Source organism: Lutra lutra, chromosome 5, assembly GCF_902655055.1.
Source record: "Lutra lutra chromosome 5, mLutLut1.2, whole genome shotgun sequence".
NCBI lineage: Eukaryota > Metazoa > Chordata > Mammalia > Carnivora > Mustelidae > Lutra > Lutra lutra.
This window is the reverse complement of record NC_062282.1, coordinates 163,863,912-163,889,097: the sequence shown is the minus strand read 5'-3', so window position 1 is coordinate 163,889,097 and position 25,186 is coordinate 163,863,912. Positions and strand designations below refer to the sequence as shown.

General features: G+C 47.3%; 1 pseudogene; it reads right to left on the bottom strand.

The window, feature by feature from the left end:
- Positions 1 to 7,658: 7,658 nt before the first annotated feature.
- On the bottom strand, positions 7,659 to 24,852 carry LOC125101305 (cytochrome b-like; annotated as a pseudogene).
- Between the last annotated feature and the right edge of the window lie 334 nt (positions 24,853 to 25,186).

Sequence of the window (25,186 nt, the reverse complement as noted above, 5' to 3'; positions counted from 1 at the left end):
TGTCTTTAGGGTAAATACCCAGTAGTGCAATTGCTGGGTCATAGGGTAGTTCTATTTTCAACATTTTGAGGAACCTCCATGCTGTTTTCCAGAGTGGTTGCACCTGCTTGCATTCCCACCAACAGTGTAGGAGGGTTCCCCTTTCTCCTCATCCTCACCAGCATCTGTCATTTCCTGACTTGTTAATTTTAGCTATTCTGACTGCTGTGAGGTGATATCTCATGGTGGTTTTGATTTTTATTTCGCTGATGCCGAATGATGTGGAGCACTTTATCATGTGTCTGTTGGCCATCTGGATGTTTTCTTTGCAGAAATGTCTGTTCATGTCCTCTGCCCATTTCTTGATTGGATTATTTGTTCTTGGGGTATTCAGTTTGCTAAGTTTTTTATAGATTTTGGACACTAGCCCTTTATCTGATATGTCGTTTGCAAATATCTTCTCCCATTCTGTCAGTTGTCTTTTGGTTTTGTTCACTCTTTCCTTTGCTTTGCAAAAGATTTTGATCTTGATAAAATCCCAATAGTTCATTTTTGCCCTTGCTTCCCTTGCCTTTGGCGATGTTCCTAGGAAGATGTTGCTGTGGCTGAGGTCGAAGAGGTTGCTGCCTGTGTTCTCCTCAAGGATTTTGATGGATTCCTTTCTCACATTGAGGTCCTCCATCCATTTTGAGTCTATTTTCGTGTGTGGTGTAAGGAAATGGTCCAATTTAATTTTTCTGAATGTGGTTGTCCAATTTTCCCAACACCATTTATTGAAGAGGCTGTCTTTTTTCCATTGGACATTCTTTCCTCCTTTGTCGAAGATGAGTTGACCATAGAGTTGAGGGTCTATTTCTGGGCTCTCTATTCTGTTCCATTGATCTAGATGTCTGTTTTTGTGCCAGTACCATGCTGTCTTGATGATGACAGCTTTGTAATAGAGTTTGAAGTCCGGAATTGTGATGCCACTAACTTTGGCTTTCCTTTTCAATATTCCTTTGGCTATTCGAGGTCTTTTCTGGTTCCATATAAATTTTAGGATTATTTGTTCCATTTCGTTGAAAAAAATGGATGGTACTTTGATAGGAATTGCATAAAATGTGTAGATTGCTTTAGGTAGCATAGACATTTTCACAATATTTATTCTTCCAATCCAGGAGCATGGAACATTTTTCCATTTCTTTGTGTCTTCCTCAATTTCTTTCATGAGTACTTTATAGGTTTCTGAGTATAGATTCTTAGTCTCTTTGGTTAGGTTTATTCCTAGGTATCTTATAGTTTTGGGTGCAATTGTAAATGGGATGGACTCCTTAATTTCTCTTTCTTCTGTCTTGTTGTTGGTGTAGAGAAATGCAACTGATTTCTGTGCATTGATTTTATATCCTGACACTTTACTGAATTCCTGTATAAGTTCTAGCAGTTTTGGAGTGGAGTCTTTTGGGTTTTTCACATATAGTATCATATCATCTGCGAAGAGTGATAGTTTGGCTTCTTCTTTGCCGATTTGTATGCCTTTAATTTCCTTTGTTGTCTGATTGCTGAGGCTAGGACTTCTAGTACTATGTTGAATAGCAGTGGTGATAACGGACATCCCTGCCGTGTTCCTGACCTTAGCGGAAAAGCTTTCAGTTTTTCTCCATTGAGAATGATATTTGCGGTGGGTTTTTCATAGATGGCTTTGATAATATTGACATATGTGCCCTCTATCCCTACACTTCGAAGAGTTTTGATCAGGAAGGGATGCTGTACTTTGTCAAATGCTTTTTCAGCATCTATGGAGAGTATCATATGGTTCTTGTTCTTTCTTTTATTAATGTGTTGTATCACATTGATTGATTTGCAGATGTTGAACCAGCCTTGCAGCCCTGGAATAAATCCCACTTGGTCGTGGTGAATAATCCTTTTAATGTACTGTTGATTCCTATTGGCTAGTGTTTTGGAGAGAATTTTTGCATCTGTGTTCATCAAGGATATTGGTCTGTAGTTCTCTTTTTTGATGGGATCCTTGTCTGGTTTTGGGATCAAGGTGATGCTGGCCTCATAAAATGAGTTTGGAAGGTTTCCTTCTATTTCTATTTTTTGGAACAGTTTCAGGAGAATAGGAATTAGTTCTTCTTTAAATGTTTGGTAGAATTCCCCCAGGAAGCCATCTGGCCCTGGGCTTTTGTTTGTTTGGAGATTTTTGATGACTGTTTCAATCTCTTTACTGGTTATGGGTCTGTTCAGGCTTTCCATTTCTTCCTGGTTCAGTTGTGGTAGTATATATGTCTCTAGGAATGCATCCATTTCTTCCAGATTGTCAAATTTGTTGGCGTAGAGTTGCTCATAGTATGTTCTTATAATTGTCTGTATTTCTTTGGTGTTCGTTGTGATCTCTCCTCTTTCATTCATGATTTTATTTATTTGGGTCCTTTCTCTTTTATTTTTGATATGTCTGGCCAAGGGTTTATCAATCTTATTAATTCTTTCAAGGAACCAGCTCCTAGTTTCATTGATTGTTCTATTGCTTTTTTGGTTTCTATTTCATTGATTTCTGCTCTGATCTTTATGATTTCTCTTCTCCTGCTGAGTTTAGGGTTTCTTTCTTGTTCTTTCTCCAGCTCCTTTAGGTGTAGGGTTAGGTTGTGTACCTGAGACCTTTCTTGTTTCTTGAGAAAGGCTTGTAGCACTATATATTGTCCTCTCAGGACTGCCTTTGTTGTGTCCCACAGATTCTGAACCATTGTGTTTTCATTATCATTTGTTTCCATAAATTTTTTCAATTCTTCTTTAATTTCCTGATTGATCCATTCATTCTTTAGAAGGATGCTGTTTAGTCTCCATGTATTTGGGTTCTTTCCAAATTTCCTCTTGTTATTGAGTTCTAGCTTTAGAGCATTGTGGTCTGAAAATATGCAGGGAATGATCCCAATCTTTTGATACCGGTTGAGACCTGATTTAGGACCGAGGATGTGATCTATTCTGGAGAATGTTCCATGTGCACTAGAGAAGAATGTGTATTCTGTTGCTTTGGGATGAAATGTTCTGAATATATCTGTGATGTCCATCTGGTCCAGTGTGTCATTTAAGGCCTTTATTTCCTTGTTGATCTTTTGCTTGGATGATCTGTCCATTTCAGTGAGGGGAGTGTTAAAATCCCCTACTGTTATTGTATTCTTGTCGATGTGTTTCTTTGATTTTGTTATTAATTGGTTTATATAGTTGGCTGCTCTCACGTTAGGGGCATAGATTTTTAAAATTGTTAGATCTTCTTGTTGGACAGTTCCTTTGAGTATGATAAAGTGTCCTTCCTCATCTCTTATTATAGTCTTTGGCTTAAAATGTAATTGATCTGTTATAAGGATTGCCACTCCTGCTTTCTTCTGATGTCCGTTAGCATGGTAAATTCTTTCCACCCCCTCACTTTGAATCTGGAGGTGTCTTCAGGTCTAAAATGAGTTTCTTGTAGGCAACATATAGATGGGTTTTATTTTTTTATCCATTCTGATACCCTGTGTCTTTTCATTGGGGCATTTAGCCCATTAACATTCAAGGTAACTATTGAGAGATATGAATTTAGTGCCATTGCATTGCCTGTAAGGTGACTGTTATTGTATATTGTCTCTGTTCCTTTCTGATCTACTATTTTTAGGGTCTCTCTTTGCTTCGAGGACCCCTTTCAATATTTCCTGTAGAGCTGGTTTGGTGTTTGCATTTTCTTTCAGTTTTTGTTTGTCCTGGAAGCTTTTAATCTCTCCTTCTATTTTCATTGATAGCCTAGCTGGATATAGTATTCTTAGCTGCATGTTTTTCTCGTTTAGTGCTTTGAATATATCATGCCAGCTCTTTCTGGCCTGCCAGGTCTCTGTGGATACGTCTGCTGCCAATCTAATATTTTTACCATTGTATGTTACAGACTTCTTTTCCCGGGCTGCTTTCACGATCTTTTCTTTGTCACTAAGACTTGTAAATTTGACTATTAGGTGACGGGGTGTGGACCTATTCTTATTGATTTTGAGGGGGGTTCTCTGAACCTCTTGGATTTTGATGCTTGTTCCCTTTGCCATATTGGGGAAATTCTCTCCAATAATTCTCTCCAATATATCTTCTGCTCCCCTCTCCATTTCCTCTTCTTCTGGAATCCCAATTATTCTAATGTTGTTTCATCTTATGGTGTCACTTATCTCTCGAATTCTCCCCTCGTGGTCCAGTAGCTGTTTGTCCCTCTTTTGCTCAGCTTCTTTATTCTCTGTCATTTGGTCTTCTATATCGCTAATTCTTTCTTCTGCCTCATTTATCCTAGCAGTGAGAGCATCCATTTTTTATTGCACCTCATTAATAGCTTTTTTTTATTTCAACTTGGTTAGATTTTAGTTCTTTTATTTCTCCAGAAAGGGCCTTTATATCACCAGAGAGGGTTTCTCTAATATCTTCCATGCCTTTTTCAAGCCTGGCTAGAATCTGAGAATCGTCATTCTGAACTCTAGATCTGACATATTACCAATGTCTGTATTGATTAAGTCCCTATCCTTTGGTACTGCCTCTTGTTCTATTTCTTGTGGTGAATTTTTCCGCCTTGTCATTTTGTCCAGATTAGAGTATATGATGGAGCAAGTAAAGTACTAAAAGGGTGGCAATAACCCCAGGAGAATATGCTTTAGCCAAATCAGAAGCGATCCCAAATCGTGAGGGGGGAGAAAGTGGATAAAAAGAGGTTCAGAAAGAAAGAAAAAAAAAGGAACAATTTAAAAAAGAAAACAAATAAAGAAAATATATAAAAAAAGAAAAAAAAAAAAAATATATATATATATATATATATATATATATATATATATATATATATATATTAGATAAACCAGTTATAAATGTTAAAAAAGAAAAGGGTAAAAGTGGAGTGCCTGGGTGGCTCAGTGGGTTAAAGCCTCTGCCTTCTGCTCAGGTCATGATCCCAGGGTCCTGGGATCGAGCCCCACATCGGGTTCTCTGTTCTGCAGGGAGCCTGCTTCCTCCTCTCTCTGTCTCTGCCTGCCTCTCTGCCTACTTGTGACTTCTCTCTCTCTGTCGAATAAAAAAAAATCTTAAAAAAAAAGAAAAGCGTAAAAGTTAAAAAATTTGGCAGAAGAAGAGAAAAAAAATTGAAAAAGAAGAAAAGATTAAATTAACTGCAAGGCTAAAGAATCAGGGGGAGAAAGCCATGGGTTCAGTGCTTTGCTTTCTCCTCCTCTGTAATTCTGCTGCTCTCCTTGGTTTTGAAACTGCACTCTTTAGTAGGTGAACTTGGTCCTGGATGGATTTCTTGTTGATCTTCTGGGGGAGGTGCCTGTTGTAGTGATTCTCAAGTGTCTTTGCCCCAGGTGGAATTGCACCGCCCTTACCAGGGGCCGGGCTGAGTAATCTGCTCGGGTTTGCTTTCAGGAGCTTTTGTTCCCCGAGCAATTTCCTTAGAGTTCCGGAGGACGGGAATGAAGATGGCGACCTCCCAGTCTCCGGCCCGGAGGAGCTGAGAGCCTGGGGCCCCTCTCCTCAGTGAGCCCTCAGAGAACAGCGCCCAATTGCTCCCGTCACCCTGGCTTCCGGCTGCGCTCCGAGCTGACCAAGCCTGCGACTGGTTCAAGGTAACTCCAAGCTGAGAGCTCACTCCTCAGCTTTGTCTCTGTAGCTGGCTTCCCTGTTCTAATACCTGTAAGCTCTGTGACCCTCAGACACCCCCGATCCTTCTGTGACCCTGCGGGACCTGATGCCACGCTGACCCCACCTGGGCTTCACCCCAGTTAAGCCTCTGGAGTGATGTCCCTCAGTGGAACAGACTTTTAAAAGTCCTGATTTTGTGCTCCATTGCTCCGCCGCTTGCCGGGAGCCAGCCTCTCCCCCCACAGTCTATCTTCCCATCGCTTTTGATTCACTTCTCCGCCAGTCCTACCTTTCAGAAAATTGTTGATTTTCTGTTTCTAGAATTGCTGTTCTTCTTCTCTTCAATCTCCTGTTGGATTTGTAGGTGTTTGCAATCTTTAAATAAGCTATCTAGCTGATCTCCCACTACCTGAAGTATTCTCAGCCTGCTACTTCTCCGCCATCTTGACTCCTCCTCTTGACCTAACATTTTTATGTATAATTATTATGCTTACTTTTCTTCCTTTTGAGGGTTTGCTGAAGATGTTGGCATATAGTTTGACTTAACTAGAGGTGGTGAGGTTTATTGGGGTTTATCGATTATAGAACAGGCTCCTCTAGAGGGATGTAAAGCACCACCAAGTACTTTGAGTTTTAAACTGTTGTTCATAGTTTTCTGGCAGATAATTTTGTTGTAGAAATTATTTATGTTTAGGGCTGATCATAGTGGTGCATCTGATCTCAGTTAGGGTCTCAGCTACTGTGTGTTCGGAAATAATAAATTCACCTTCATGGTATATTTTATGTTGACAGTAGCTTTTTATGTCCTGGTTAAATTTTAACTTTAGTGTGATGTAGTACTTAACATATTTTAGGCTGTGGGCCTATTAATTTGGGTTAATTGTATGACTGTGGTGGCTGGCATGAAATTTAACAACTCTTAATGTTAACATGACTTAGTCAAACTTTCGTTCATGGCTTAATTTCTGTCAATGCTGTATCCCATGGGGGTGTGTTTGAGCAAGGTGTTATGAGCTACTTATTTAGTGTGCTTGTTACCTGCTCCTTTTAATCAGTTTAGGGATTTAGAGGGCATTTTCACTGAGATGTGGAAACTTGCATGTGTAATTCTGTTAATAATCAATAGGAAGGCTAGGACCAAACCTTTATGTTTATGGAGTCTTATGACTCTTCTAGGCAGTTTCAGTGCCTTGCTTTATTTAATAAGCTACATTAACAGGTGTAGGATTAGATTAGTTAATGTTAAGGTGTTTAAGCATGGTCACTTAATTATTAGTATTAAATGTAAGTTGATAGGGGTTATTAGAGGTGGGGTATTATATCTATAGATAGCTTTCTTGAATTGAGTGTTCTGGGTAAATTAGTGATAGAGATTAATGTATGGAGTATCAGTATAAGTGGCTTCTTATATATGTTGTATGTGCTTAGTTATGTTTTTGGTGTTTGGCAGGACAATTTTAAGTGTTTGTATAATTTTGAAATTACGGGAGGTAAAGGGGGTTTGATTTAGCTAGTTTCTATCTGTTGAATACGCCTATGTGTGCATGTGTGTTCGTGTGTACGTGTGTATGTGTATACGTGTGTATGTCCTGTAACCATTGACTGAATTGCACCTTATGGTTGTGCGATGTGGATAAATGATGATGATTAAACCCAGTTACAAGTTATTTGAATATGACGAGGCCTTTACAACCATAGCTGAGTGATACACATACCCCCCTCAAAATTAAAAAATACCAAATGCATGACACCACAGTTATGTGTGTTCATGGGTTGATTAGTAATTAGCCCATCAAGATGTCCCATTTGAAGTGTAAATAGGATTGGATTGAGGACTATCATGGCCCTGAAGTAAGAACCAGATGCCAGTATAGTTTCACTGTAGAAACCCCCACATTCGATGGGCCTGGAGTGAGAAGAGGTACACATCACTCAAGGGTTGATCATTTGTCGAGGCCTGGTGATCAAGCTCATGTTCTAGGTGAGGTACACGTATGTAAAATCAAGCATAGTATGTACATGCTTATATGCATGGGGCAAACCATTAATGCCCGATATACATAGCGGTAGTAGACATTTTTAAATATATGAATTGAAATAATGGGATGAGGAAATCAGGGAATAGTTTAGTTAGAATGTCAGCTTTGGGTGCTGATGGTGGGTCTATTACTTCTTCCTTGAGTCTTAGGGAGATGTAATTCTCCATTTTTGGTTTACAAGACCAAAGTAATTAATATACTACAAAAACACTTCATTTTGATAAGTTCTTCTTGATAATGCTGATAGTTGGTATTATAATTAGGAGGATTGTGAAATAAAGGATTGATGCTAATTGAACAACAGTGAGAAAGGGATGTTTTCTTGGTTGACCACCAATTCATGTTAAAGTAAGGAGATCAGCTAGTAGTAATCAAAATAGGTATTGGCTTAGTGGGCAGAATATCATACCTTTTTGTTTTGAAGTATGTAATACTGGAATAATGGCTAAGACTAGAATTGAGAAGACTAGGGCTAGTACTCCTCCTAGTTTATTAGGAATGGATCATAGGATTGTGTATGCAAATAGGAAATATCCTTCAGGTTTGATATGGGATGGTGTGTTAAGTGAGTTGGCAGGGATGTAGTTGTCAGAGTTCCCTAGTAGGTCGGGTGAGAATAGTACTAGTATTATGAGTACTAGGATTAGGAATAGGGCACCTAGGATGTCTTTAATTGTGTAGTATGGGTGGAATGGAATTTTGTCTGAATCAGATGGGATTCCAGAAGGATTGTTGGATCCTGTTTCGTGAAGAAATAGTAGATGAATTGCTGCTAGTGCTGAGATGATAAAGTGGAAGGCAAAGAATCATGTTAAGTTGGCTTTGTCTACTGAAAAAACCTCCTCAGATTCACTCTACGAGGTTGGTTCCAATGTATGGGATGGCTGATAGTAAGTTGGTAATTATGGTTGTGCCTCAAAAGGACATTTGTCCTCATGGTAAAACATAACCTATGAATGCTGTTGCTATAACTGCAAATAGTAGGATAATGCCGATGTTTCATGTTTCAGGTAATATATGAGATCCTTAGTATAGGCCTCGTCCTACATGCAGTAATAGGCAGATGAAGAATATGGAGGCTCCGCTGCCTTGTATATATCAGATGATTCAGCCGTAATTGGCATCTTGACAGATGTGTGTATCTGATGAGAAGGCTGTGGTTGTGTCTAATGTGTAGTGTATAGCTAAGAATAAACCTGTAATGATTTGAAGGATTAGGCAAATTCTGAGACGGGAGCCAAAATTTCATCAGCCTGAGATGTTTGATGGGTGGGTAGGTCAATAAATGAGTTGTTGATAATTTTGGTTAGTGGGTGGGTCTTATGAATGAATGTTGGTCATTAATGTTCCTGTAGTTGAAATACAACACTGATTTTTTCGTGTCTCCAGTCATGATTAGATTCCATATAGGAATAATGATGACATACATTGTATTCATTTCAAGTATTATTTTTGTAGTTAGTTTGAGGATAGAAGTCTGAAAACAAAAGCTCGAGTAATTTTTCGGGCCTAGGACATGGCAGGCCCAAAATGCAGAGGCTGAGGCGAGAATCCCATCATCTGAAGTAAGGGCAAGGGTCAGACGTTTTCTCAGGCTCAAGTGTGTGTCCTTTATGGCTGCCTAATGCAACGGTGGTGTCATGATGCCATGGAGGTTTTCCCAATCTTGGGGTTGTGCGCAGCTCCAAACATCAAGGTTTCCTTCTGCAGGACAGGAGGCATCTGCTTCATGGCTCATAGTCCCCCAATATAGAAGATTCAAGAGCAGGGCTCTACGTATGAATGCCTAGAAACCCCACCTAGAGTTACCATTGGATCCTATGGACATAGGAGGTTCGATCTGCTGGCTCTGTTGTGAGCTACAGAGGGGGCTGAGTGGAAATGGAGTCTCATACTGATGGGTCACCATCCGGTTTTGTGTCCGGGGAGACCTTGGAATGTGGCAGCGGCTCAGGGTCCATGCAGGATTCCATTGCCTTGAGGCTTAGACACAGCTCCAAATAGTAAGGCTTCCTTCTGGGACAGGAGGTTTTCTGTTTTGGGCCTCAGGGAACACCCCCCCATATGTTGGTATTCGAGACCAGGGCTCTGGGGACAAATGCCTGAACACCAGAGCTAGTGTTCAGATTAGGGCCTAGGGGCAAGTCAGGTTCAATCTTCTGTGTCTGGGGTTATCTACCTGGGTGTCTGACTGCAGGTCCATGCACAGGATGTGTCAGACTGCTTATTTTTATCCAGGGCGGCTTACAAAACTGGGTGGCTTGGAGGTCTTGCAGGTTTCTCATAATCTGAAGGGTTTTGGCAACATTAAAGGGCACAGTTTCCTTAGGGAGTGCAGGCACAGTTGTACGGTGTGGTTTCAGATGCTCCAGCCTGGAGGGTGTGTGTGGGTCAGGGCTCTGGGGACGGAAGTCTGAAAAGACAAAATGTGTTTGGGTTAGGGCTGAGGGTATGGCATTCCTTATCTGAAGACCCTGAGGGAGCTCCTCGAGATCTGAAATTAGGGAGATTGGGAGGTGGTAGATCAGGCTTTTGCCTCTGGATTTTTGTATCTAGGATGGCCATGGAATGTACGGGTGGCCTCATCGGGCACAGAAGGTTCTCCTTCTCTGGGGAATTTGCGTGGCTCCCAATAGTTTGGTGTCATTGTGGGGGAAGGGAAGATTCCTGTTTCTGTACTAGAGGTCCCCAAAAAAGAGGGATTCCAGATCACAACTCTGTGAACAGGCGCCTGGAAAAGCCTTCCTTGGGTTCATATTTGGGCCTATGGGCATGGCAAACCCTATACGCGGGCACATGGTCCAGCTACCAAGGGGCCTTATTTGAAAATGGGGCTCAGGCTGAGGGTCACAATGTGTGTTTGTGCCCAAGGCGGCCCTCAATTGTGGGCGTGACCTCATGGGCCCTGTAGGTTTCACCAACTCAGAGGGTTTGGCACCCATCCCAACAGCAAGTCTTCCAGCCACGGGGAAGGAGGAGTTCTGTTTTGTGCATCAGCTTCCCCCATATGCAGGGATTTGATATAAGGTCTGGGGACAGATGGCTGAAAACTTCAGCTAGGCTTCAGATTATGGCATAGGGGCATGTCAGTTTCAATCTTCTGTCTCTGGGGACATCTACCTGTGTGTCTGACTGAAGGTCATTGCTCAGGGTGTGTCAGACTGTGCATTTTTATCCAGGGTGGCCTATTAAATTGGGGTGGCTTCGGGGGCCTTACAGGTTTCTGCTAATCTGGAGTGTTTTGGCAAATATAAGGGGCACAGTTTCCATTGGGAGGGCAGGCACAATCTTGCGGTGTGGCTCTGGAGGCAGGAGCCTGGAGAGTGTGTGAGACAGGGCTCTAAGGAAAGAAATCTAAAAACAAAAACTCAGGTTAGACTTAGGGCCGAGGGTTTGGTATGCTGATCTGCAGACCCCGAGAGGAGCTCCTCGGGATCTGAAATTAGGGTGACTGTGAGGAAGCAGCTCAGGCTTTTGTCTATGGATTGTGAATTTAAGTTGGCTGCAGAATGTATGGGGGCCTCACTGGGCCATGGAAGATTATAGTTCTCTGGGGATTTTGCCCAGGTACCAATAGTTTGCTGTGATACTGTGGGAAGGGAGGAGTCATGTTTTCTGTCTCAGGGGTCCCCCAAAAAGATGAATTTCAGAGCACGGCTCTGGGTATGGGCACCTGCAAAACCCCACCTTCGGTTAGGATTTGTGCGTAGGGGCATGGCAAGCCTGATATGCGTGCTCCTGGTCCAGGTACCAGGGGCCTTATTTGAAAAAGGCTAAGGCTGAGAGTCAAAATGCGTGTTTGTCCCCAGGGCAGCCCCCAAGAGTGGGCGTGGACTCATAGGCCCTGCAGGTTTCTCCAACTCTGAGGTTTTGACACCCTTCCAAACAAGAAGGTTTCCTGCCATGCAGAAGGAAGACTTCTGTTTTGTGCATCAGGTTCCTCCATAGTGAATTTGAGGTAGGAAATTGAGATAACATCTGGGGACAGATGCCAGAAAACCATGGTTGGGTAGAGATGCAGGCCCAGGGCCATGGCTGGATATGCGACTAGCTCCCTTGGTGGCTGACAGGAGATCTAGGCTCGGGCTGTGTCAGACAGCATTAGTGCACAGGATGGCCTATGAAATAGGGGTGCTGTGAAGAGCTGCGCAGGTTTATCCTCACTTGGGGCTTTTCGGCAGCCTCATAGGGCACTTTTTCCTTCTGGTGGACAAACAGAAAGCTGTGTTGTGACTCCAGAATTCCCAGTGTGGAGGGCTTGTGTGCCAGGGGTGTAAAGGATGGAAGTCTGAAAACACAAGCTCTGGTTAGGTTTAGAGCCTAGGGCAAGACAAGCCCAATCTGCAGAGGCTGAATCATGATCTCCAGCATCTGAAGTAAGGGCAAGTGTCAGATGCTCTTTCAGGCTGGAATTTGTGTCCATGATGGCCTCCTATTGGAGGTGGGGCCTCTTGAGGTCATGGAGATTTTCCCAGTCTGGGATTTGTGAGCTGCTGGAAACAGCAGTGTTTCCTTCTATGGGACATAGGGAGTCCTGTTTGATGGCTCAAAGGACCCCCATACGGAAACATTCGAGAGCAGGTATCTATATATGGATACCTGGAAACCCTGCCTGGCATTCCCATTGTCACCTAGGAACAAGGCAGGTTGGATCTGCTGACCCTGTGGAGTGCTACCCAGTGTGCTGAGTTGAAAAGGAGTCTCTTGCTGATGGGTCAAAATGCAGGTTTGTGTCTAGGGAGATCTTGGAATTTTGTGGTGGCTCAAGGGCTATGCAGAATTCTCCTAACCTGAGGGATTTACACAGCTCCAAATATCAAGGTTCCCTTTTGGGGACAGAAGGTGTTCTGTTGTGTCCCTCAGGGACCCCTTATATGTCGGATTCAAGACCAGGCCTCTGGGGACAGATGCCTGAAAACCTATGCTCAGGTTCAGATTAGGACCTAGGGGAATGTCAGATTAAATCATCTGTTACTGGGGACATCTACATGGGTGTCTGAGTGGAGGTAGGTGCACAGGGTGTGTCAGACTGTGCATTTCTGCCCAGGGTGGCCAACAAAGTTGGGGTGGCCTTGGGGGCTTGCAGTTTTCTACCAATGTGGAGGGTTTAGTAACTGTAAAGGGCAGAGTTTCATATAGGAGGGATGGACAGTCCTGCAGTTTAGTTCCAGAGGCCCCAGCCTGGAGGGTGTGTGGGCCAGGGCTCTGGGGACAGAAGTTTGAAAGCACAATCTTGGGTTAGGATTAGGGTCGAGGGTATGGCAAGTCCAATGTGCAGCCCCTGAAGGGAGCTCCTCATTAAATCAGGGTGATTGTGAGGCGGTACCGCAGGCTTTTGTGTCTGTATTTTCTGTTTAGAATGGTTGCAGAATGTTGGGCAATGGAATATTCTCCCTCTCTGGGATTTTGCCCAGCTCCCAATAGTTTGGTGTCATTCTAGGGGAAGGGAGGAGTCATGTTTCTGTCAGGGGTCCCCCAAAAGAGGGATTCCAGAGCAGGGCTCGGGGTACCAGCACCTGAAAAACCCCACCGTGGGTTACAACTAGGGCCTAGGGGCATGCCTAGCCCGATTTGCGGGCTCTTGGTGCAGCTACCACAGGGTCTTATTTGAAAATGGGGCTCAGGATGAGGGATGCAATGTGTGTTTGTGTCCAAGGCAGCCCTCAAGAGTGGGCGTGACTTCATGGGCTTCATGCAAGTATCTCCTACACTGAGTGACACCCAATCCAACAGCAAGGTTTCGTGCCAAGGGGGAGGAATTCTGTTTTTTGCATCAGGTTCTCTCATGTGCAGGAATTTTAGATAATTTCTGTGGACAGATGCCTGAAAAATCAGGTTGGGTAGAGATGATGGCCATGGCAAATACCCATTGTGACCTTTAGCATGAGCCACATGGGTAGCTTCACCAGATCCAGGATCTAAGTCCTGCCATGCCACTAGGACCAAATGCAAAACCTAGGCTTGGTTCTCAGGCATCCATATCCGGAACCCTGCTCTCAAATCCCTCCATATGGGGGAACCCAGATTCATAAAACAAACAGCACCTAACCCCAGAATAGACCAAGCTATTTGGATGTGCACAAAACCTCCTGAGTGGGACAAATCTCCTTGCCACCATGAGGCTAAACCTATATTTGGCACATCTCATCTGCACAAATTCCAGACTGAGTGACATCTTTACCCTTTCCTTAACTTGAGATTCCCTGGAGTTTGCCTCAGCGTACGTACCTTGGAACTGCGATGTCCTTTGCCCTAACCTAGCCCTAGCTTGGTTCTCCAGCTGCCGTCTAGAGAGTTCTGGTCCACGAACCCTCCAGATAGGGTACACCTGAGAAACAGCACAGTGCTCTTCCTTCCCTCCAGAAGGAAAACGTGTGCTATGGAGCTGCACACAACCCACTGATTCGGAGAAAGCTGCACGAACCCACAAAGCCACCTTCATATATGGAAGCTGGCCCTGGACACTAAAACACATTCTGTCCCTCACCAGAACCCTGACCTCCAGTCAGCCAGACACATAGCTGGTACCAGAGTCAGCACATCAGACTGGCCATTCCCCTAGGCATGAATCGTAACAATATGTTGGGTTTTCAGGCATCGATCCCCAGTCCCCTTCTCTCAAATCCCTCCACATGGGGGACCCCTGAGTCATAAAACAGAACTCCTCTTGTCCCCCAGAAGCTTTGTGGAGATATGTATATCCCCCAGAGTTGGGCAAAATCTGCATTGCCCCTGAGAACACACCCATTAATGCTGGCCGCCCGGGACACAAACACCCTTTGTGACCCCTAGCCTGAGCCCCATTTTCAAAACAACCCCATGGGTAGCTTGGCCCAGAGCCAGAACCTAAGACCTGTGATGCCACTGGGACTTAATCATAAACTTAGTTTGGGTTTTTAGGCATCCATACATGGAGCCCTACTCTCAAATCCCTCCATATGGGGCATCCCTGAGCAGGACAGTACCTATTCCCATGAATAGAACAAGCTATTTTTCAACTACATAAAATTACCAGCGCGGAAGAAAATTCCATGTCCCCATGATGCCACTCCCAGATTCGACAGATCTCATGGGCACAATTCCAACATGAGCGACCTCTTCACACTCGCCTTAACCTCAGATTCTGGGGAGCATGCCTCAGCAACTTTAGATTAGCCCGGCCGTGTACTCAGCCCTGACCATATGTCTAGACTGGCTTTTCAGACTACCATCCTCACAGTCATGTTGTGGAATCTATCCTGACAGAGAACACTGGAGGCACACCACAAGACTCTGCCTGCCCTCCATATGGAAAACATGCCGTATGGAGCTGCACGCAACCCCCAGCTTAGGAGAAAGATGCATGATACCTCTAAGCCATGCACAGTTGTGGAAGCCAACCATGGACGGTAATACACATTCTGTCCCTCAACCTGAGCACAGACCTCCAGTCAGCCACCCAAATAGCTGGCACCAGAGTCAGCAGATCGGACCTCCCATGCCCCATGCCTAACCCTAACCCTAGGTTGAGTTTTCAGGCATCCATAACCAGAGCCATGCTCTGGAATCCGTCCATTTGGAGGACACTAGAACCATATAACAGGACCCCACCTGTCCTCGATTGAAACCATAATATTTGGAACTGTGAAAAGCCCCCTGAGCAGGAGAAACCTCCATGCCCCAACAGGACGCCCACACATTCAGTGCCCTAGGACACCAATTCTAGTGTGAGCGAATGCCTGACACTCTCCTTCAATTAAGAATGCAGTGACTTGGGGTGCCTGGGTGGCTCAGTGGATTAAGCTTCTGCCTTCGGCTCAGGTCATGAACTCAGGGTCCTGGGATCGAGCCCCACATCGGGCTCTCCACTCAGCGGGGAGCCTGCTTCCCCCTTTCTCTCTGCCTGCTGCTCTGCCTAGTCATATCTCTCTCTCTCTCTACATCAAATAAATAAAAATCTTAAAAAAAAAAAAGAATTCAGTGACTTTGCCTCAACATCTGCAGATCAGTGATCCATAGCCTATACCATACACATAAACCTAGCTTGGGTTCTCAGATATGGTCCCCAGATTCTTGGAACACAAGTCCTCCAGATTGGGGACTCAGGAGCCACAGGATGATCCCTGCCCTCCAGATTAAAATTGCGCCTTATGGAGCTGCACAAAACCCCTAGATGAAGACAAACATACAGGGCCCCCGGCTCTGTACCACTGCTCTTTTGAGTACCACCCTGGATCCTAATGAGCAGGAGCAAACAACCTGAGTCCTGAACACCGATTAGGCATCAAGGCAGCTCGACCCACAGGCAGCTGATCGGAGCTCCCATGCCCGTAGGCTGAAATCCTAACTGTAGTTTGGGTTTTCAGGCATCCATCCTCAGAGCCCTTCTTTGGGAGCCCTCCACATGGGCAACCCCTGATCCATAAAACAAATCTCCTCCACACCCCCAGAGGGAAACCTAGCTTTTCAGAGCTATGCAAAATCATCAGATGGAAGAAATGTGCTTTGCACCTGAGGCCATGCCCACTTTTACATGCCACCATGGACACAGTCATCCATTGTGACCCTTATCCTGAGCCCCATTTTGAACATAGCCCCAAGGCTACCACTGCCCATAGCCAGGGTATAAGGCCTGTGGTGCCACTAGGACCTAATCATAACTCTCAGTTGGGTTTTCAGGCATCAATACCTGGATCACTGCTCTCGAATCCCCCAATATGGGGGACTCCTGAGCCATAAAACAAGACACCACCAATAGCCAGGAATAAACCAAGCTATTTGGAACTGCAAAATCCCCAGAGTGGGAGGAAACTCCATGCCACCATGAGGCCACCTATGATTTCGGCGGGACTCACGGAAACAAACTCCAGCCTGTGCGACATCCTGACACCCGTGTTCACCTCAGATCCTGGGGAGCTTGTCTCAGCTTCTGTAGATTGGGCCTGCCCTGCCCGAGGCCCTAACCCTAGGCCTACATTGGGTTCTCAGACTTCCATCCTAAAAGTCCTGGTCCACAAGCCCTCCAGAAAGGGAAATATGAGCCACACCACTGGACTGTGTTTGCTCTCCAGAAGGAAAATGAACCTTATTAAGCTGCTGCATGCAACCCCCATACTAATACTATGAGAAGGCTGCACGAAACCCCGAAGCAACCCCATTGATGGCAGCCAGCCATGGACTCAAATATACATTCTAACTCTCAACCAGAGCAATGACCAACAGTCAGCCACCTAGTAACTGACGCCAGTGGGAACAATTCAGACTTTTCATGCACTCAGGCCCTACCACAAAACCCAAGTATAGTTTTCAGGTATAGATACCCAGGGACTTGCTGTCGAATCCCTCCATATGGAGGAGCCTAGAGCCATACACAGGACTGCACCTCCCCCCAAAATGAAAACAAATTATTTGGAGCTTCCCTAAATCCCCAGAACAGGAGAAAACTCTATGGCCCCAGGAGGTCAAGTGCACATAGGAAGGCCTTAGTGGACCAAAACTGTAGCCTGAGCGAATCCCTGACACTTGCCATAACTTCAGAATCTGGGAACTCACTTCAGCATCTGCAGATTGATGATCCATGCCCTAGACATTAATCATAAACCTAGCGTGTGTCAGACTTCCATCTCCAGAGTCCTGGAACACAAGCACTCCAGATTGGGTGCTGGAGCCACAACGAAGAACTCTCCCTGCACACCAGAAGAAAAAAGTGCCCTAAGGGGTTGCCCAGAAAGCCCAAATGAGGATCAACAGGCACTGCCCTCAACCACACCCCAATTTCTGAGGCCACCCTGTGCACTAATGTTCTGTCTGATACAGCCTGAGCCTAGACCTCCCATCAGACACCCACAGAGTTGGCCACATATGCAGCAGATCAGACCCGCCATGGCCCTCTGCTGTCATCTCTTCCCAACCTGGGTTTTCTGGACTCTGTCCCTAGGCTTTCTCTCAAATCCTTGCATATGGAAGAACCTGATGTACAGAAAGGAACTCCTCTGTCCCCATGTCAAGAAACCTTGCTGTTGGGATGGGGTTCAAAGTAATACCCTCAGAGTCGGAGAAACCTGCATGGCCCATGAGGCCAGGCCCATGCTTGAGGGCCAGCTTGGGGATAAACACGCATTGTGACCCTCAGCCTGAGAAACATTTGCATATGAGGCCACTCTGTAGCTGTACCAAGAGCCTGCATATCAGGCTTGCCATGCACCGAGGCCCCAATCCTAATCAAAGGTGGGGTTTTCCAGTCGCCTGTACCTGGGGCTCTGCTCTGGAATTCCTCTTTTTGAGGCACACCTGAGACAGAAAACAGGACTCCTCCCTTACCACACAATGACCCCAGATGACTGGGAGCTGGGCCAAATCCCTGGAGAGGGAGAAATGTCCATGGCACATGTGGCCATCTCTATATTCCTCAGCCACCCTTGACACAAAATCCAGAGAAAAAAGCCTGAGCTACCACCTCACACATGGCCTTAATTCATATCCTGAGGAGCTCCTCTCACGGTCTGTAGATTGGGCCTGCCATACCCACTGCTCGAGACAAAAGCTGAGTTTTTATTTTCAGATTTCTGTCCCCACAGCCCTGACCCTCACACCCTCAAGGCTGGGGCCTCTGGAGCCACACTGCAGGACTGTGCCTGCCTTCTTGAAGGAAATGTGCCCATTCCATTGGCCACAACCCTACGGATTAGGAGATACCTAAAAGGCCCCCAAGGCCATCCAAATTGCGTAGTCCACCCTGGAAAAAAAGGCATTTCTGACACAACCTGAGCAACTAACTCCACTTAGACAAGCAGACAGATGTCCCCAGAGACAGACGATTGAACCAGACAGGTCCCTAAGCCCATAATCTGAACCCTAGCTTAGGTTGGCAGGCATCTCTCCTCAGAGGCCTGGTCTCGAATACCAGCATATGAGGGTTTCCTGAGGCACAAAACAGAACACCTCTCATCTCTACATGGGAATATTTCTATTGGGAGCTGTGGAAAACTCTCCAGGTAGGAGAATCCTGCAGGGCCCCTGAGCCACTGCCACATCCCAGAGTCTCCATAGACAAAAACCCACATGATGACCCATCAGCATGAGAGTCAATTTCAAATCAGCCCCCTGGATAGCGCATTCAAGAGATAGAAGATCTAATCTTCCTTGTCCTTAGGAGCCAATTGGAATGCGAGGGGGGTTTTCTAGGCATTCAACCATAGAGCCGTGCTTTCGAATCTTTCCATATGGGGCCGCCTTGAGCCATGCAACAGGACTCATCTTTCCTGAAGAAGGAAACCTTGAACTTTGGAGCAGCTCACAAGCTTCATATTGGGAACACGTCCATGTCCTCATGAGGCCACCCTTCCATTCAGGAGACATGATGGTCACAAAATCCACTCAGAGCCATCGTCTGATACTCGCCCTTTTTTCAGATGCTGGAGATCAAGATGCAGCATCTGAAGAGTGGGACTGCCATGCCCTACGACTGAAACCTAAACCTAGCTTGTGTTGTCAGATTTCCGTCCTCACACTCCTCGCCAGCAAGCACTCCATATTGGGAATTCTGGAGACACAACGCAGCCTTCTGCCTGCCCACCAGAAAGAATGGCCCTATGGGGCTGTCAAGAAACCGCAGAGGAAGATCCACCTGCTGGGCCCTCAAAGGCACCCCGATATCATAGGCCGCCACGTGAACTATTGCTCTGTCTGAAACAGCCCAAGCCCTGACCTCCTGTCAGCCACCCAGATAGTGGGCCCCATATCCTGCAGGTGGGACATGCCTTGGCCCAAGGCCATCATCTCAAACCAACCGGGGTATTTAGGTATCTGTCCCCAGAACGTAGCTCAAATTCCTGCCTATGGGGGAACCTGAAGCACAAAAGCGTACTACTTCCCCATGGCAGGAAAACTGGATGTTGAGATGGTTGTCCAACCCTCAGAGTGGGAGCCAGCTGCATGGTCCATGAGACCACACCCACTCAGGAGGGGCAGCTGGGCACAAACAGGCATTGTGACCCTCAGCCTGAGACCCCTTTCAAACAAGGGACCTCGGAGCTGGACCAGGAGCCCAGAGAGCACACCTGTCATGCCCCTAGGCTCAAATCCTAACCCTTGGTGGGGTTATCCTGGCGCTCAGACCTAGAACCCATCTCTGGAATCCCTGTTTGGGCGGGACCCAGGAGACGGAAAATAGCACTCTGCCCTTCCCCCAGAAAGACACCAAACTCTTGGGAGCCGGGCCGAAAACCCAGATAGAAGAACCTCCCACGAACCCCTGAGCCCACCCCTCCATTCCGTGGCCATCCTAGACACACAATCCAGACAGAAAAGCCTGTGCTACTGAGTCCCAGCCGCCCGAGTTTCAAATCCTGAAGAGCTGCACCCAGGGTCTGCAAATCAGACCTGCCATCACCTCGCCCCTAACCCTTCCCTGAGTTTGTGTCTGAGGACATCAGTCTCAAAGCCCTGACCCACATGCCCTCCAGGATGGGTGCTCCAGAACCACATTACATCACTGGGCATGCTCTCCTGAGGAAACACTGCCAGTCTCATTTGCCCAAACCCTCCTGATTAGGAGAAACCTGCAAGGCCCCTGAGCCCACCCCAAATTCATAGGCAGCTCTGGAAAAAATGTGCAGTCTGACACAGCCCCAGCATCTACCTGCAGGAAGACATGCAAGTCAATGGGCCTGAGTCCAAAGACTGAACCTGACATGTCCCTAGGACCTCATCGGAACACTAGCTTACTTTTTAGGCCTCTGTCCCCAGAGACCTGTTCTCCAAAACCAACATATGGTCTAGCGTGTGGTCCCTGAGCCATACAACAGAACCCCTCCTGTCCCGAAAAGGAAACATTGCTCTTGGGAACTGGGTCCAAGCCTCAAGCTAGGAGAATCCTGCATGGCCCCAGAGCCACCGCCATATTCTAAGGTCTCCCTGGACACCAAGCAGCATTGTGACCCATCAGACTGAGAACCTCCATCAACTCAGATCACTTGGAACTTTGAACCAGAGCCAGCAGATCAAAGTGCTCTGTTCCTCGGCTGCAATGGTAACTCAAGGTGGGCTTTCCAGGCATCCATTCAAAGAGCTCTGCTATCAAATCTTTTCATATGGGGGACCCTGGAGCCCTCTAACTGGACTTCCCCTGTCCCGCAGAAGGACACCTTGCTGTTTGGATCAGCTCACAAGCTGCAGCATGGGAAAGCCTCCAAGGCTCCTTGAGGCCACCCCACCATTCATTGGCCATCATGGATACAAACTCCAGCGTGAGCAGACATATCCACTCGCCCTTCCTCAGGTGCTGGAGATCTCCAAACAGCCACTCCACATTGGAACTGCCATGCGCTGGGCACTGAACTTAACCGTAGCTTGTGTTTTCAGATTTCCGTCCTCAGACTCCTCGCCTGCAAGCCTTCCATATTGGGAATTCTGGGGCCACAACACAGACTTCTGCCAGCCCACCAGAAAGAAGAATGGCCCTATGGGGCTGTCAAGAAACCGCAGAGGAGGATCCACCTGCTGGGCCCTGAAAGGCACCCTGATATCATAGGCCACCACATGAACTATTGCTCTGTCGGACACAGCCCTAGCCCCGACCTCCTGTCAGCCACCCAGATAGCGGGCCCCATATCCTGCAGGTGGGACCTGCCTTGGCCCGAGGCCGACTTCTCGAACCAACCAGGGTATTTAGGGATCTGTCCCCAGAACGTAGCTCAAATTCCTGCCTATGGGGGAACCAGAAGCACAAAAGAGTACACCTCCTTCCCCATGGCAGGAAAAATGGATGTTGACATGGTGGTACAACCCACAGAGTGGGATCCAGCTGAATGGCCCAAAAGACCACACCCACTCAGGAGGGCCAGCTGGGCAAAAAAGGCATTGTGACCATCAGCCTCAGACCCCTTTGAAACAAGGGCCCTCGGGAGCTGGACCAGGAGCCCACAGAGCAGGCCTGTAATGCCTCTGGGCCCAAATCTTAATCCTTGGTGGGGTTATCCAGGCGCTTGGACCCAGAACCCGTCTCTGGAATCCCTGTTTGGGCGGGACCCAGGAGACGGAAAACAGCACTCTGTCCTTCTCCCAGAAAGACACCAAACTCTTGGGAGCCGGGCCGAATCTCCAGAAAGGAAGAATCTCTCACGGACCCCTGAGCCCACACCTCCATTCCGTGGCCATCCTAGACACAATCCAGACAGAAAAGCTTGTGCTACTGCCTCCCAGTCGCCTGAGTTTCAAATCCCCAGGAGCTGCACCCAGGGTCTGAAGGTCAGGCCGGCCATCACCTCGCCCCTAACCCTTCCCCAAGTTTGTGTCTGAGGACTTTGGTCTCAAAGCCCTGACCCACATGTCCTACAGGATGGGGCCTCCAGAACCACAACGCATCACTGGGCCTGCTCTCTGGAGAAGCTCTGCCCGTCTCATTTGCCCAAACCCTCCCGATTAAAAGAAACCTGCAAGGCCCCTGAGTCCACCCCAATTTCATAGGCCGCTCTGGAAAAAAATGTGCACTCTGACACACCCCCAGCACCTACCGCCAGGAAGACACGCAGGTCAATGTGCCTGAGTACAAAGATTGAACAAGACATATCCCTAGGACCTCATTGGAACATTAGCTTAGTTTTCAGGCCTCTGTCCCCATAGACCTGTTCTCGAAAACCAACCTATGGTCCAATGTGTGGTCTCTGAGCAATACAACAGAACCCCTCCTGTCCCGAGAAGGAAACCTTGCTCTTGGGAACTGGGTCCAAGCCTCAAGCTAGAAGAATCGTGCATGGCCCCAGAGCCACCGCCACATTCTAAGGTCTCCCTGGAGACCAAGCAGCATTGTGACCCATCAGACTGTGAACCTCCATCAACTCAGATCACTTGGAACTTTGAACGAGAGGCAGCAGATGAAGCCTGCCTCTTCCTCGGCTGCAATGGTAACGCAAGGTGGGCTTTCCAGGCATCCATTCGGAGAGCTCTGATATCAAATCTTTCCTAATGGGGGACCCTGGAACCCTCGAACCAGACTTCCCTGGTCCCGCAGGAGGACATCTTGCTGTTTGAAGCAGCTCACAAGCTCCAGCTTGGGAGTGCTTCCGAGGCTTCTTGAGGACACCCCACCATTCCTTGGTCATCATGGATACAAACGCCAGCATGAGCAGACGTCTGACACTCGCCCTTATTCAGGTGCCGGAGATCTCGAAAGAGCTGCTGCACACTGGAAATGCCATGCCCTCGGCACTGAACTTAACTGTAGCTTGTGTTTTCAGACTTCCATCCTCACACTCCTCACGGTACGACCTCCATATTGGGAATTCTGGAGCAACAACGCAGACGTCTGCCTGACCACCAGAAAGAAGAAATGCCCTACGGGGCTGTCAAGAAACCACACAGGAGGATCCACCTGCCGGGCCCTAAATGGCACCCCAGTATCAAAGGCCGTCCTGTGAACTATTGCTCTGTCTGACACAACCTGAGCCTGATCCCCTGTGAGCCACCCAGATAGCGGGCCCCATATCCTGCAGCTGGGACCTGCCTTGGCCAGAGGCCATCATCTCAAACCAACTGGGGTATTTAGGTATCTGTCCCCAAAACATAGCACAAATTCCTGCCTATGGGGGAACCTGAAGCACAAAGGAGTTCTCCTCCTTCCCCAAGGCAGGAAAACTGGATGTTGATATGGTTGTCCAACCCCCAGAGTGGGAGCCAGCAGCATATTCCAAAAGACCACACCCACTCAGGAGGGGCAGCTGGGCACAAACAGGCATTGTGACCCTCAGCCTGAGACCCCTTTTAACAAGGGCCCTCGGGAACTGGACCAGGAGCCCACAGAGCAGCCCTGTCATGCCCGTAGGCCCAAATCCAAATCCCTTGGTGGGATTATCCAGGCGCTCGGTCCCAGAAACTGTCACTGGAATCTCTGTTTGGCCGGGATACAGGAGACAGAAAACAGCACTCTGCCTTCCCCCAGAAAGACACCAAACTCTTGGGAGCCGGGAAGAATCTCTGGATACAAGACTCTCCCACAGACCCCTGAGGCCACCCCTCCATTCCGTGGCCATCCTAGACACACAATCCAGACAGAAAAGCCTGAGCTACTGCCTCCCAACTGCCTGAGTTTCAAATCCAGAAAAGCTGCACCCAGGGTCTGCAGATTGGGCCTGCCATCACTTCGCCCCTAACCCTTCCCCAAGGTTGTGTCTGAGGACTTCGGTCTCAATGCACTGACCCACATGGCCTCCAGGATGGGGCCTCCAGAACCACACCACATCACTGGGCCTGCACTCCTGAGGAAACTCTGCCCATCTCAGTTGCCCAAACCTTCCCGATTAAGAGAAACCTGCAAGGCCCCTGAGCCCACCCCAATTTCATAGGCCGCTCTGGAAAAAATATGCAGTATGTCACACCCCCAGCACCTACCTCCAGGAAGACATGCAGGTCAATGGGCCTGAGTCCGAAGATTGAACCTGACCTGTCCCTAACCTCATTGGAACACTAGCTTGGGTTTCAGGCCCCTCTCTCCAGAGGCCTGTTCTCGAAAACCAACATATGGTCCAACATTTGGTCCCTGAGCCATACAAGAGAACCCCTCCAGTCATGAGAAGGAAACCTTGCTCTTGGGAACTGGGTCCAACCCTCATCGTAGGAGAATCCTGCATGACCCCAGAGACACCTCCACATTCTAAGGTCTTCCTGGACACCAAGCAGCATTGTGACCCATCAGACTGAGAACCCCCATCAACTCAGATCACTTGGAAATTCGAACCAGACCCAGCACATAAAGCTGTCCTGTTCCTCGGCTGCAATGGTAACGTGAGGTGGGCTTTCCAGGCATCCACTTGGAGAGCTCTCCTACCGAATCTTTCCATAAGGGGGACCCTGGAGCCTTCTTACTGGACTTCCGCTGTCCTGAAGAAGGACACCTTATTGTTTGGAGCAGCTCACAAGCTGCAGCTTATGAAAGCCTCCAAGGCTTCTTGAGGCCACCCCACCATTCGTTGGCCATCATGGATACAAACTGAAGCATGAGCAGATATCTGACACTCGCCCTTACTCAGGTGCTGGAGATCTCGAAAGAGCTGCTGCACACTGGAACTGCCATAAACTTGGCACTGAACTTAACCGTAGCTTGTGTTTTCAGACGTCTGCCCTCACACTCGATGCCTGCAAGCACTCCATATGTGGAATTATGGAGACACAAGGCAGCCTTCTGCCTGGCCACCAGAAAGAAGTGCCCTATGGGTCTGTCCAGAAACCTCACCTGAGGTCCCACCTTCATGGCCCACAAAGGCACCCCAATATCATAAGCCGGCCTGTGAACTAATGCTCTGTCTGACACAGCCTGAGCCCAGACCTCCTTTCAGCCACCCAGGTTGCCCCATATCCTGCAGGTGGGACCTGCCTTGGCCCAAAGTTGTCATGTTGAACTAACCTGGGTATTCAGGTATCTGTCCCCACAACTTAGCTCAAATTCCTGCCCATGGGGGAACCTGAAACACAAAACTACTCCTCCTTCCCCATGGCAGGAAAACTGGATGTTGAGAATGTGGTCCAATCCTCAAAGTGGTACCAGGTGCATGGCCCATAAGACCACGCCCACTCAGGAGGGGGAG